Genomic DNA, 13,432 nt, shown 5'->3' with positions numbered 1-13,432 from the left:
ACAAAATGAAAGCGGAACGAAAATTCGCTACTCATTTATGCTTCACGGATCGTTTTATTAGTTCGGACCAATAATAGACAGCGCAGCTATTCATGGGTTTCATCAGGTCCCTTTCCACAGGTGTATAAAATCAAGCACCTAGATTATGAATGCAGACAGCATTGTGCTTGATTAATACACCTGTGGAAAGGGGCCTGATGAAATCCATGAATACTTGCCCGAACTTGCCAGTCGCGGGCCGATCTCGATCACGCGACACTGTTACTTGGAGATCCAGACTCTGGAGATCCAGTGAAGAAATCCATTGAATTCGCCTCAGAATTAATATCATCGCTGCGAGATCCAGTGAGAAACATTCCGATTAGGCGCAGAGTTCTCTGTTCTTAACCATAGATATCAGATCAAACAGCGCTGACGTGGAAACCAGGATAAACTCTTATAGAAGGTTCAGTCCACAAATCAGCAACATTCCTCATGGATTTAGGCTAAAGGCCCGTTCACACCAAGCACGATAACTTTAAAGATAACGATAAAGATAACTATATATGCATCCACACCAACGACCGATAACGGTCTTTTTATTCTAAGCACGCGCGCACCCGCGCTGTCAATGATGGGATAAAAACATCGCCTAGTCAACACCTTTATGTATACAACGCCTTTTTCACTGCAACTTCAGCAATGTTGTCAAAACTAGCGCTGGATAGCCTACCTGAGGTAATTTTGTTACACTATGCTAAACTGCATAATATCTCATCGTTAATAGCCTACTTCTCACCATTTATTTCCAGGATACGACCGATTGCTTTCCATATATCCATCTTTTTTAACGTATCCTTGAAAAGGGGGTTTGACTTGTCATACAGTGGAGGATTTTTTTGTACCTCGACGATTAACTTCTCTGCAATGTCATCTGCCATTTTAAATGCGCGAGACCTTTAAATTAGAATGGATTCTGATTGGCTGTCAGTGTTTTATCGTTGGACAGCTGGAAAAAAAACGTTCTGAAAGTGATCCCAACGATATCGTTCCTCATATCTTTATCGTTATAGTTGTGGTGTGAACTCTGTTATTCTTTAATATGGAGAACGATTTTTAGAATTATATCTTTATCGTTATCTTTATAGTTATCGTGCTTGGTGTGAACGGGCCTTAATGTAGTAACTCTAACCATAACTATGGTATTGTGACAGAAATAGTCAAACGCTTACAAGTACTACACATCTTTTTCCAGCACTTCAAAACTATAATATCGTATATAAATGTTATTTTTAATGTGATGACCAACACATTTTTTGTTCATCCTTCAAAGATTGTCCTAAAACTAAAAAATTTAAGATGTAGGAAAACTCTTATTTAAACACTTATTTAAAAAGAAATTATAATAATAAATTACCATTGTAAACAGTAGGATGTTATTGGCTATTTCACTCCCTAAAATAAAAATAAAAAAAAAACATTCACTCATTTTGCTTTTTAATTAATATTAAGAAATTATGATTGATATAATTAAAGTTAATTTTATCTACAGCCTAAATTAACCTTAGTGCTTTGTCAACCCCAGTGCTACCAGATATTTTCTGTAGAACTCAGTGGCTCCGGTGCTGTTGCCCTCAAATGTTAAGGCCAATTTATACTTCTGCGTCGGGTGCGCGTAGAAGGTACGGCGTAGCATACGCATTGACGTGTACCATACGTCGTACCCTTCGCCGTACCCTGACGCGCACCTCCTCAAAAATGTAACTACGCGTCGCGGCGACGCGGACCGCAAGATCTGTGATTGGTCGGCTGGATAGCATCGCGTTTCCTCCTACCCATTTCCGGAATGATCTTCTGCACTCTGCACTGCCCGCCCGCCATTTTTAAATTCCGAAGATCAGTGAAGAGCCATGGAAATAGACCAAGTGACAGAGAGATTGCTTTAAGAAGTGCGGAAATACATCCATCTGTATGACTCCTTCAGTCGCCATTGCTCGTAGAAACCTAAACTCAAAACAGCCGCGATAATGTAAACACAGTGGAACATTAAAACCCACCCGCGCCAACTAGCGTTTCGGCGGTGTAACTGCAGAGCAACACAGACATTCGCAGAAGTATAAATGCTCACGACGGCGTCGCCTACGTGCGTAGCCTACGACGTACACTATGGCGTACACTCGACGCAGAAGTATAAATTGGCCTTTAGTCTGGAGCCCTGTGAACTTAAAATAAAACTGCACATTGTAATATATGTACGTTAAGTCTATTTATTATTAAAGAATTTGTCATTTACAGATTATGAAAGAATCTGTAAATAACATTACAGTTATTTTGGGGAAAATTTTAATAATTGCATTGCAAGCTGATTTAAGGTGTGCCCCTAAATTTTCTGCTTGCGCTCCTAAAATTTTCAGTCAGGGGCTACAGCGCTCCTAGTAAAAAAAGTTAGTCTGGAGCCCTGTAGATAGGCCAAAAGATATCCCCCATTTAGCATTTTATGTTTTGAATTTTTAATTAGTCAGATGTTAGATAATGATATAGTTTTTTTGTTTATCCTTATTATTATTTAATGGGGCTATCAGTAAATTAGCCTAATTATAATCAACACCTGCAAGTGTACACTTCGAAGAGTAAAAATTACAGAAGGTTAGGCTACGTTAATTCAACTTTGTTAAAACTAACTGCATATGGTAATCAAATTGCACTTCCAAAAGTCATACATTTGTGACAAAAGAAAAAAACTAAATAAATTAATATTCCAATTTCTTTTTAAGAGTAGGCCTAATAAATAAAACATAAAAAGCAAAGATCAGAACATTTAATGAACAAAACCGGTTCTGCACATGGCAGACAGTAGTCGAAAGCCGGACGATAAAGTTCGGTAAACAGAATCAGTCCAGGAAGCACAAATCCAGAGGAGCAAAGAAACGAATGAGAATAAATAGCAGACAAATGAAATGAAAAACTAAACAGTGCGAGCGAGGCTACATTAGTCACATTAGAAAATGAAGTTGTAGGTTGTGTTTGAATAATTAGGTATCTTATTTAGCTGAGGTAAATAAAACGCAATACTCACGTATCCTTGCTCGATGAAGAACGAGACAACACACAATGAGCCCAACGGGCGGTTGAAATTTAAAAGGCTGATTTTCGCGCTTCAGGGCAGTGACGAGTACATATGTAGTCCAGTGGTTGTCAAGACACTGTTGGCAAAACCTTAAGCAATGGTTGATAAAACGTTGTTGGAAGGTTGTCACAACGGTCTGTGTTTGCTGGGTATTCACGTTAAACGTACAGTATGGGATTTTTTCTCCACTAGGATAACAATAACAAAGGCGTAGATTGATGACGCAACATTTGCTACGAATTATGGATTTTGTCGTCAACGTCAAGCCGACCGATCTAATAATGTATATGGATTACTGAATACATCGATGCTTTTATCATGACTGTGATATGAAGCAGTTCGGGATTGCTAAGAGACAGCTATCAGCTCCAAACGCGATGCGAGTCCCGCGGATATAAAAGGAATATGGACATTTCATTCTACCGAACTACACGCAGAATTACTACTCACAGGTCAGTTTATTAGACAAATTAAACTTGAGAGGTAACGCAGCGCTGTTTCACTTGGTCTAACATTACACTATCACTCTAAACTGCATTTGAATGTGTTGAAATGTATGTGTTAACGTTAGTTTGTCTGTATGAGACTAGCAGTAAGCTAGATCAACATTAGAATAACATACAGATCATATTCTAACATTTTATCATTGTTGAACTATATAACCTTGATTATGTAAATGTGCTCACCTGTTTAATAAAGTACATGTAGGAGTTGTCGAAGTCTCGGACGTGGAGCTCTCGTTTATATAGTGTCCATGGGAGCTCTCGACATCTCGAAAACACTGCGCTGATATTGATTCTCGGTTTAGTTCTCCTTTTTTATCCAAAGTCTGCTTGCCATGGTCCATAATGTTTGAACGAAACAACAACAGCGTGCAAATAGACATTGCGAACTACACAGTTGTCCGCGTCAGTTTGGTTACTATCAGAGGGCTCTGGTTCATAGCTCTGGTTGCCATGGCAGCACGAGCGGAAACCAGAGACAACACGGATATGACGGCATTGACGTACGGCGACAAAACGGAAATAAAGACACGGTCCGTGTCTTCGAATTAAAATATTAATTTCTCTGGATTTAGAAGTTAATTGGAACTGACGGGATAATGTAAATACACAACTTTAAAAAATATATAACATAGATATAGTGATTTTTTATATTTTTAAATAAAAAAACAAACAAATTGTGCCTTTAAAAATAACACAATTTCGAATGCTTACCATGTCTAAAAGTGATTTTCCTAGGCCCCAGAACGTCTTGACTTCTTCACATTCGAAGCGAGCCATGGCACGAGCAAGGAGTTAGTTGATGTAATGTGGTCACGTGACATGAAAAACTCTGGTTAGAAATAAAAAAATACTATTTGAATCAAATTGTTGCTTTTAATTTTGTCTAGGGTGTTCGTTATTTGCTTTAAGGAAAACTAAACAAAACAGGTTTAAATCAGAAACCATGATGTTCACTTAGTCCAATATAAAAATGCACTTTAAAGCTGCCGTCGGCAACATTTTTTTTATCATATTCAGTGTAATCGACACTATAATCCGACAGAACAACATAAATAAGGTGGTTTTAGAAAAAAACCCCGAGCTTCTAACTGTTATTTGTTTTGCAAAAATCCAGCGCTCCCGCTTCATCAGGTCCAATCAGCGCAGGGGGGTGTGAGATCTGACTGTCAATCACAGGTCGTGCACACGCCACAGATCACCCCTCACTCGCGCACGTTAATATCACATGCACACGCCACGCCTGAAGTTCGCCTGGAGATTGCATGAAGCGTGATGGCGGAGAGAAAATCTACTAACAGGCTTCCAATTCCTCGGTTATTGCTATCTATGGATAGATTAGCCAGGGCAGCCTACCTCCGAGTCCATGGTGTTGATAGATACTGAAGAGACGGACGCGTTCACAGAAAATCAGGTACACACGCACAGTGACGCACTGACGAGCACGACCTCGATGGGAGGGTGCTCGCTGGTAGTGGGGAGGGGCATGAGAGTTGTAAACATTCAAAATTTTGGCTAATCGACCCAATCTGCCAGACTTGCCGACGGCAGCTTTAAATAAACGACACAGTAGTTTCACTTTTTTTCAGTGTATTGCTATTAGACTGGACGCTCAGCCAATCAAGATGAAATCCCGCTTGGGACATGGTGACGTCATCTGAGAAGGAAACTCATTTTGGAAGGTTTTATATTTTGATAAAACATCACAAAGACAAAAACATCTCTGGAATAACATCATGTATTCAGAAAGTAAACTCCCCCTTTGGTGAAAATCAAGGTTTTAATGTTGTTTATATGCCTATGTGGTCTTTTTCAATATGCTTTAAGACATTCCATGTGCAAATTCATAAGTCAACACCATTGCTGAATATTTTCTCCGTAAAATTGCAGTGAACCAAAGCACAAAATCACGGTTTGAAATCGTTGGTGTTTCTGACGTCACAAACTGTAACCAATCACGTCAACTTGTGACCGTCAACGAGTGAATAATTTGGCTAATTTACATATTCATGGATCCGCGTATAGGCTACTAAATGACGCAAGGGGGTAGAGTTACGTTCAAGCTATTTTAAGGCATGAAGATTTCTTTCATGAAAAAACGTATAAATGTAATTTTGGTGATCAAAGATGTTTTAAGGAATAAAATGATTGACTACAGGGGGACTTTAAGTCAATTTTGATTAAATGTGGATGTGATCCAGGAAGGACAGATGAGGGTGTCATTAGAGCGCCACTTAAGACACATTACCGCGGCATCTGCATGAGCAGCCTATTCTAAAGCTGCTTTGGACAAGTGAGAACAAGCAAGTGAAATTAGGCCTCACTGTGACGCACCACCACATCCAGTTCACTTCTGATGGAAGGAGAGACAGAACAGAGGTGCTTATAACACATCCACTGATGAGAGACAGAGAAAGGGGGGAGGCCTAGAGAGCGAGTGCACTGAGAATGAGAGAGAAAGGCTCATTAAAAACACGTGTTGCTGGGGTGCGCAGCGGGGCCCAGAACAAAATCCAATTATCACCTGCCTTTTTCTCGCCATCTCTGCATCAATACTTCATTACAAATGAAGCATCCACAGAGATTCACACTCAAACAGGGCAGAGTCTCCAGACTCACCTACCTGTTCAGCTCCAGATCCTGGATCTGTCCCTAGTCTTTCTTATGCTTTAAATGACAGCAGCACTCGAGCTGCATGAACTCCAAATTTGTGAGAACAACCCAAAAGAGCATCTTGAGCTTCATTGGCAGAGAACATCTGACTGACTGTGCAAAGTCACATGACGACAGTGTCTTACATGTACATTTGATTTGTGAAATAGTGCAGAATCTGACATTATTCTTACTAATTTTACATAGTTTCTTTGTTTTAGACTTTTTCAAATACTAAAACGTTTTAGTATTTAAGTTAAAATGGAAAAAAAATGTGTTTCCGGATGTATATATAGACCAGCATCACCAAAGATCTCATCAAAATGAGAAAGCCCACAGTGTTGTTAGCTGTGCTAATTGGCTGTAAAATAATAATGCATTTCATTTCATACTACCTGTTCTTATATTACAGCAGACTGCCTGTGAAAGACTTCAGAACGGCAGCAGCTGTAGTAGGATTGCATCATCTGGCATCTCAGAATTAAGGCTATACACACAAATGAATTCAAGGTTTCAGTTCTTAAAAATAGCCTAGAGCATCCAATAAAAAGCAATAGAAAATGTTAGAGTCCAAAGGTCAAAAGCGGCCACATCAGCTGTGAGGTCAAGCAAAGCCGCTTACATATTGGATGTTTGCTTTTCAAAACATACGCGCTGCATAATTGAGGGGCAGCAATTTCAAACTGATCGATTGTTCAAGCAGCTGCTAAAAGGTGGAGGGAGAGAGAGAGAGAGAGAGAGAGAGAGAGAGAGAGAGAGAGAGAGAGAGAGAGAGAGAGAGAGAGAGATGAAGAAAGAAAGATAAGCTGGTGCATATGTAAAATGACAAACTGTGAATTTCTAAAGAACTAGGATGATGATACTACAGATATGACCCTGTAGACCTACTCAACACATGAGTATTGCTTTTTCACAAGCTAAATTGAAACTGACAAGATTACTGTAATATTACTGGTCCTAGCAACAAGGACCAGTACTGGTACTATCATCATTGACAAGTGATAATTACCATGTGGTACAAAATATTTCCTTGGTAATATTTGATAATTCAGTGTTACCTTTCTAGATGTCAAATTTTAGTAGGGCGTATAATGAAGGGTAGAAAATGTTTAGCTCAAAGTTGAGTATATATTACATGCACGGCTCTCAGGAATACTTGAACCAGTTTTACAGTCACAGCGTTCTGGCCATGAGTGCTAAACTACAAAATTAAATTTCAGTGGAGAAAAAAAAAAACTTTCAGAGAAGAAGAAAAAATCCTAAATGGTTTCCATTATTCATGTCAAAGACAATGTATCCAATCAAACAATTCAGCATTTTGGTGCAAATTCCTGGTAAAATTAGGCTTTGTATTTATTGCTTTTTAAAAAACACAGTAAAACCAGTAATAGTGTGAAATATAACTACAATTTAAAAGGAACTGTTTTTTGTTTTTAATGTAATTTCTTCTGAATTTTCAGCATCATTACTCCAGTCTTCAGTGTCACATGATCCCTCAGAAATCATTTTAATATACTGATTTTCTGCTTAAGAAACATTTCTTATTATCAATGTAATCCGTGATAAAAAAAATTCAGGATTCTTTGATGAATAGTTGATGAATAGTTATTTTTGTAACATATGTCTTTACAGACACTTTTTGATGAAACTCACAATTTATCATATCACAATTTGCATCCTTGGTAAATAAAAGTATTCATTTCATTCTAAACATCCTCAGACTACACTGGCAGAACAATAATGAACAATTGACAGTGTTCAAGAAATACTTAGAAATCAACCTATAAAAATAAGTTCATAATATATAAAATATACACTGTAACCCAAATAAGTTGGCCAAACTCAAAAAAAATGAAGGCAATCAGTTGCCTCAACATTTTTAAGTTAAGAAATTTAAAGTTGCATTCATACATCTATGTTAACATTTTCATGAAACCTCAAAGTGGAGATTTTTATTAGTATAAACTTGACTAGCTATAAAAAGCTAGTTCAATAAATGTTAATTTGCTCATTAGCTAATGTTAACAATAGCATGGTACTTGCTGTATGAGAAAAGCAACATAATGCTTATGACATTGTTCTCAAACCAAGCCGCATGCATCACTTATCACCATGATGGTAACTCTCCTAAAATCAACATTAACAGAAATTCTTCTAAATTAGCTTAACAAAACATTAGTCACTAATCTCCCTCTTAACATTAATCTTGCACATAAAATAAACCATGATATTACACTTAATTTTAACATTTACTTTCCCTTTCGAGTGCCATCGGCAAAGCATGCTGGGAAATAGAAATCCCAGCCCAGTTTCAGTTAAACTTAAGTTTGTCTAAATTAAAATAAATTATTTCATAAAACTCAAAACAATAAAACAGTTCAGTTTGCTTAAATTATATCAGTTCTGTGAACTTGAAAGAAAAAGAAAGTTCTAAATACTCATAAAAGTTAATTTGATTGAACTAATCTGTATAATTTAAATTGGCCCTACTTAAACCAATTAATTATTTTGAGTGTTAGGGTTTACAGTGATGCATATGTCTCCTTTTAGGACATTTTTGTTTACCTGTGTGCAAACCAGTAGAAAGTGTTTTAACATTATATTATAACACATATTCACATTGGGGCTAACTGTTGGAAATGGGAACCATATACACATAAAATAGATACATGTAATTGGTCATGTATCACACAGTCAGTGACATATTTTTAACACCCAATCCCAGAAACTTCACAAACAGCCTCGGTGGAATACATTACAGATGAAAATCCCTAAAAGAGGTAGGTAGGACTGATGCCAAGATAGCAGATAAGTGATTCCTTCACAAAAGATTAAAACCCAGCCTGGAGGGGTTTGAGAGGGAAGGACACTAGAGAGATAGAAAAAAAAACAAATCTCATTAGTAGGCAAGTACGCGAAGACCTCAGCCCTTAGTGATGCGCATCGTCTTGTCATCCTGTCAGGCGGTCTGAATGAGGGAAAAGTGAGAAGAAACAAAACACAGAGACATCCAGAGAACAATGTAGGTGTTTATGTCTATGGTTGGTTTTGTCAGGAGTTTGAGTGTGAAGTGCCAGCTGTGCTAGTGTTAATGCAGAGTGTGTGTGTTCTGCTCAGTGGGACTGTTAATGCCACTAAGGGCCACAGAACAGACTCAGCCTGAGGCCCACACAGATAGAAGCGCTGGAAGACAGCACGACAGCATGCTACTGCACTATTTATGGTGGAAAGGGTAAATAGGGGACAAAAAGAGCAAAAAAGCATTGAAAAGAGTGAAAGGAGAAATATAAGTCAAGTATTTATGATTGATTCTGACAAACACTGCCAAAGAAATATCCTGGTTATAATGAAACCTCGGTCAAAATAAATCATATTTTGTATAACCATTAAGGTTAGTTCACCCAAAAAATAAACAAAAATTAAAATGCAAATGCACCATACAAGCATAAGAAATCAACTTGTGCGATATTTATTCAAAATCTTCCGAATCTAATTTTGAGTCATTATTCACAAAAATTCTAGTTCTCATGTAGTTCAAGGGAAAGGTAGTGCTATTTCAATTAATTGAGTGGATTTGATTCATGAAACCAGTCTGAATGTTTCATTCATGGACCTGACTAATCGAGCTAAACTCACTGACTCGATTTAGTATAGCAATGGATATCAATTCTATCAATTTTTGTGTTTCTCATTTAAAAAAAACCTGTTGTTTGCCTTCACAAAACATGGATTATAGTGCAAGTTTCGCATAAACAACTTTTTATGATGCGAGCTTCAGGCATTTATTGTAATTTCTTGTAAAAGTGAAATATTAATCACTTGATTATTAAGTAAATATTTAATTATATTATTAATCAGTATATATTTAGTCATGAAAATAATGTCACATTTTAATGGAAAAGTGGTTTAATGGAAAGTGAGTAAATGAATAGTAATCAACTGATTTAAAGGCAAAAGTAAGATTTTTAGATTAAAATGTCCAAAAACCACTAGAACAATGTTATATATTTTGTTGACTTGTGTACTTACATTATCCCAAACGTTTCCAAAAATGTTTAAATCCAGAGAAATCAGCAATTTTAGTCATTGCGTCGTCTGTCAGTGACATCATATCCGCATCACCCTCGATTTCCATGTGACGTAAGCAATTGTTTAGATACATTTTTCAACAGAAAACGAATCATTGTTATATAGCTCAACACAGTTAGTCTTATTGTTTGAATCGTTTGAGTATACCAGTTTTATCATGCCTCAGAGACAACACTATTTTGTCAAGTGGCTAAGTATATTCAGAGAGAGCTTTCTCCATCACACAATATATTTTAAAATGTAAATGTGTCATTTAACAACACAAGTCATCCAGCTTTTATTAATATGATATTCTAATATCAATCTAGATTACTGCAAAGTGCAGCATGTGTCTCATACCAGCCACCGAGCGAACACACAGAGTAACGTTATGACATAACTTTCAGCACACTCAGATTAATTGAGTATGATTGTTTTAATCATGTAAAACCGCAATGCGTGTCCTCACATAAAAAGCGGCCGACTACAGCATAAGCATAATAAAAGCTCTGCTGGACTCGAGACCAGTGTGTACTGCAGGTGTCTTTCATTAGCATTCGCTCCAGCTGCCTTGTTCCGCTTCCACGGCTCTCGGCCCGCCTTAGTTCATACCACAGTAATGTTAATAAAACTTTAATACATTAGCTCATCCATGAATATGATTTCTGCCAGAGTCCATCGGATTCCATTCCACTGGCTGTGGAGGTGAAGAAAGACGACGACTCCCATTAATCCACACTCATTCACAGCGTCATCTAGCTACGCCATTTGTTGTTTTGAATAAGCGACCTCAAGCGTTGAAAATTACATATTGTGCCTTTAATAATTGAATACTAAACAATAACAATGATAAAAAAAGGTTTAGTCAAGGACAAGGTAAACCTCTACCTTGACTGTTCCATGCTGGTGGAATGACCTGCCCAACTCAACCCGAGCTGCTGAGTCCGTAGCCATTTTCAAGAAACGACTGAAGACGCATCTTTTTCGACAACACTTGATCCATTAATACTAATACTTTCTTTTCACTGCTCTCTTACTCTATAGCAATAAAAAAAAAAAAAAGCAGTTAGACTAAACTGGGCAGGGTCACAGCACTTACATATTGTTGTCTGATTGTGTCTGCTTCTATTGTTTCTCCTCATTTGTAAGTCGCTATGGATAAAAGCGTCTACTAAATGATCAAATGTAAATGTAATATACTTAATTTTTTGTCATTCAAATAATGTCAATGTTAAAAAAAGCTTAATTTACTTTCTGCAAAGGTTTTTGGAGTGAAATATTACATTTCTTTGAGACATTCATCCTTCTAATATTCTTATTCAGATGGGGAATAATAGAGAATTCAATGTCCAGCCCTGCGCAAACTAGTGATGCTCTTCTCCTTTTGAATCGCACCCTCCATTCAGGTCACTGCACAATCGTGGCGGACACCCCTCCGGTCAAGCCCGATTCAGACTCATGACCCATGGAACGTGTGGCAGACTCCCTACAGAGGCAAAAGCCTGGCCTTCTGCTCTCAGGCCCGGCAGCTATTTTATCATCAAAAGGAGCTTTATCTTGCACAATAGCCCACTGATAAACCGGCTGTTTCACAGAGCAAGAGAAACAGCAAAATGGTTTTAATTCAACAATGTTCCTGCACCAGAATCTTGAATGAAACCCTTGGGCAGAGGAACCAACTCAATGAACACCAGAAGAAGCACTGAGATCATCAATCACGACTTGGACTGGATTCTCAACCAGCCAACAGCAAAAGAGAAGCATGTGGTAGTACAGCATCAAGCCCCGACTGGCTCTCTTTCACTAACGAGGACAGAAAGACTTGAGAGAGATCAATAAAATGAGCGGGCCCACAGGAGCATGAGCCTGGCCATGCTGCGACTCAGAAATAGGCTGCCTGTCAGACAGAGCGCTGCACAAAGAGAGATAGAGAGGGCTAAATGGAGACAAAACAGATAGAGACAGCAGAGCCAGCAAAAGAGCCTAAAACCAAGAGTGAGACGGCGAGAATGATGGGTCAGGTATCCGTGGTGAGCTAGACAGTTGAGGAACGCAGACAGGATTGTCTAGTCGGTGGCTAATGACATCCCTCGTGACAGGTGCTGGCTTTCCCTACAGGCAGATGGTTGATTTGCCAAACTCATCTCTGCGTCTTCAAAGGAACGGAGAAAGCAGATGTGACTCAATTCGGTTTGACAACTCGAGAGGGTGGGAGAAAGCCAGGCAGCAACAGTAGACACTTTCTATTACCTAAAGTAGGAATATTTCCAAGAATACATTCTTCAAACCTCTTTTCTCACTGGCCTTGGTGGTGGAGGACTACGACACATTGACTACGCACTCCAAGCATTGATTAAAAGGGTTGCTGCAGCCAAGTCATGTGAAAGCAGGACACTGTTTCCATGCACATTCTTCCTGGTGAATGTATTTGGCTATTTATTAAGATAAAAAAAAAAAAAAACGTATTAGTCATGTCTGCAGTATTGAAATCAATGCATATGTGAATAATAAAGAATATTTAATAAATGTGTTTTTTACATTTTCTGAAAGCTGTCATGTCTTCTTTAATGGAACAGCTCACAAAAACTGAAAATTCCCATCAATTATGTTCTTCAGTGGAATAAAAAATATGTGATATTCTGACAAATCCTCAAAGATATTGTCCATTCAATGACAGACTCCAAATTAAAAAGTCACTGCTACAATTCTAACGCTGTTTGGGAGTAACTAACTAAAATTAGCAATGCTAACTTGACTATATTTTTCAGTAGCGTGACTAGTTCAGTTATATTCATAATAGTGAAGCTTTTCTAGTACTACTTTATCAAGTGGTATTCTGGATTCCAACGCTACTCTTTTTAACTTCTGAGGGAATAACAATGCCATTCACAACTGCTCTCCCGTGGCCTCATGGGATAGTAAAGCGTCCATTGAATGCTCACTTCAGAATCTTGCCAGAAGTAGTGTAATCCAGGTACTTTACGGCTACTTTTGAATACTACGAATTTACTATTCGTTTGACTGTTTTTTGCCTATTATATAGTAGTAAAGTATTACATGCAGAGCCTGTACTATATACTGTTTCAACTTGATTATGTAAATT

The sequence above is a fragment of the Leuciscus leuciscus genome (genome assembly GCF_965113295.1).
Source record: "Leuciscus leuciscus genome assembly, chromosome: 12".
NCBI lineage: Eukaryota > Metazoa > Chordata > Actinopteri > Cypriniformes > Leuciscidae > Leuciscus > Leuciscus leuciscus.
This window is presented reverse-complemented; position numbering follows the sequence as displayed.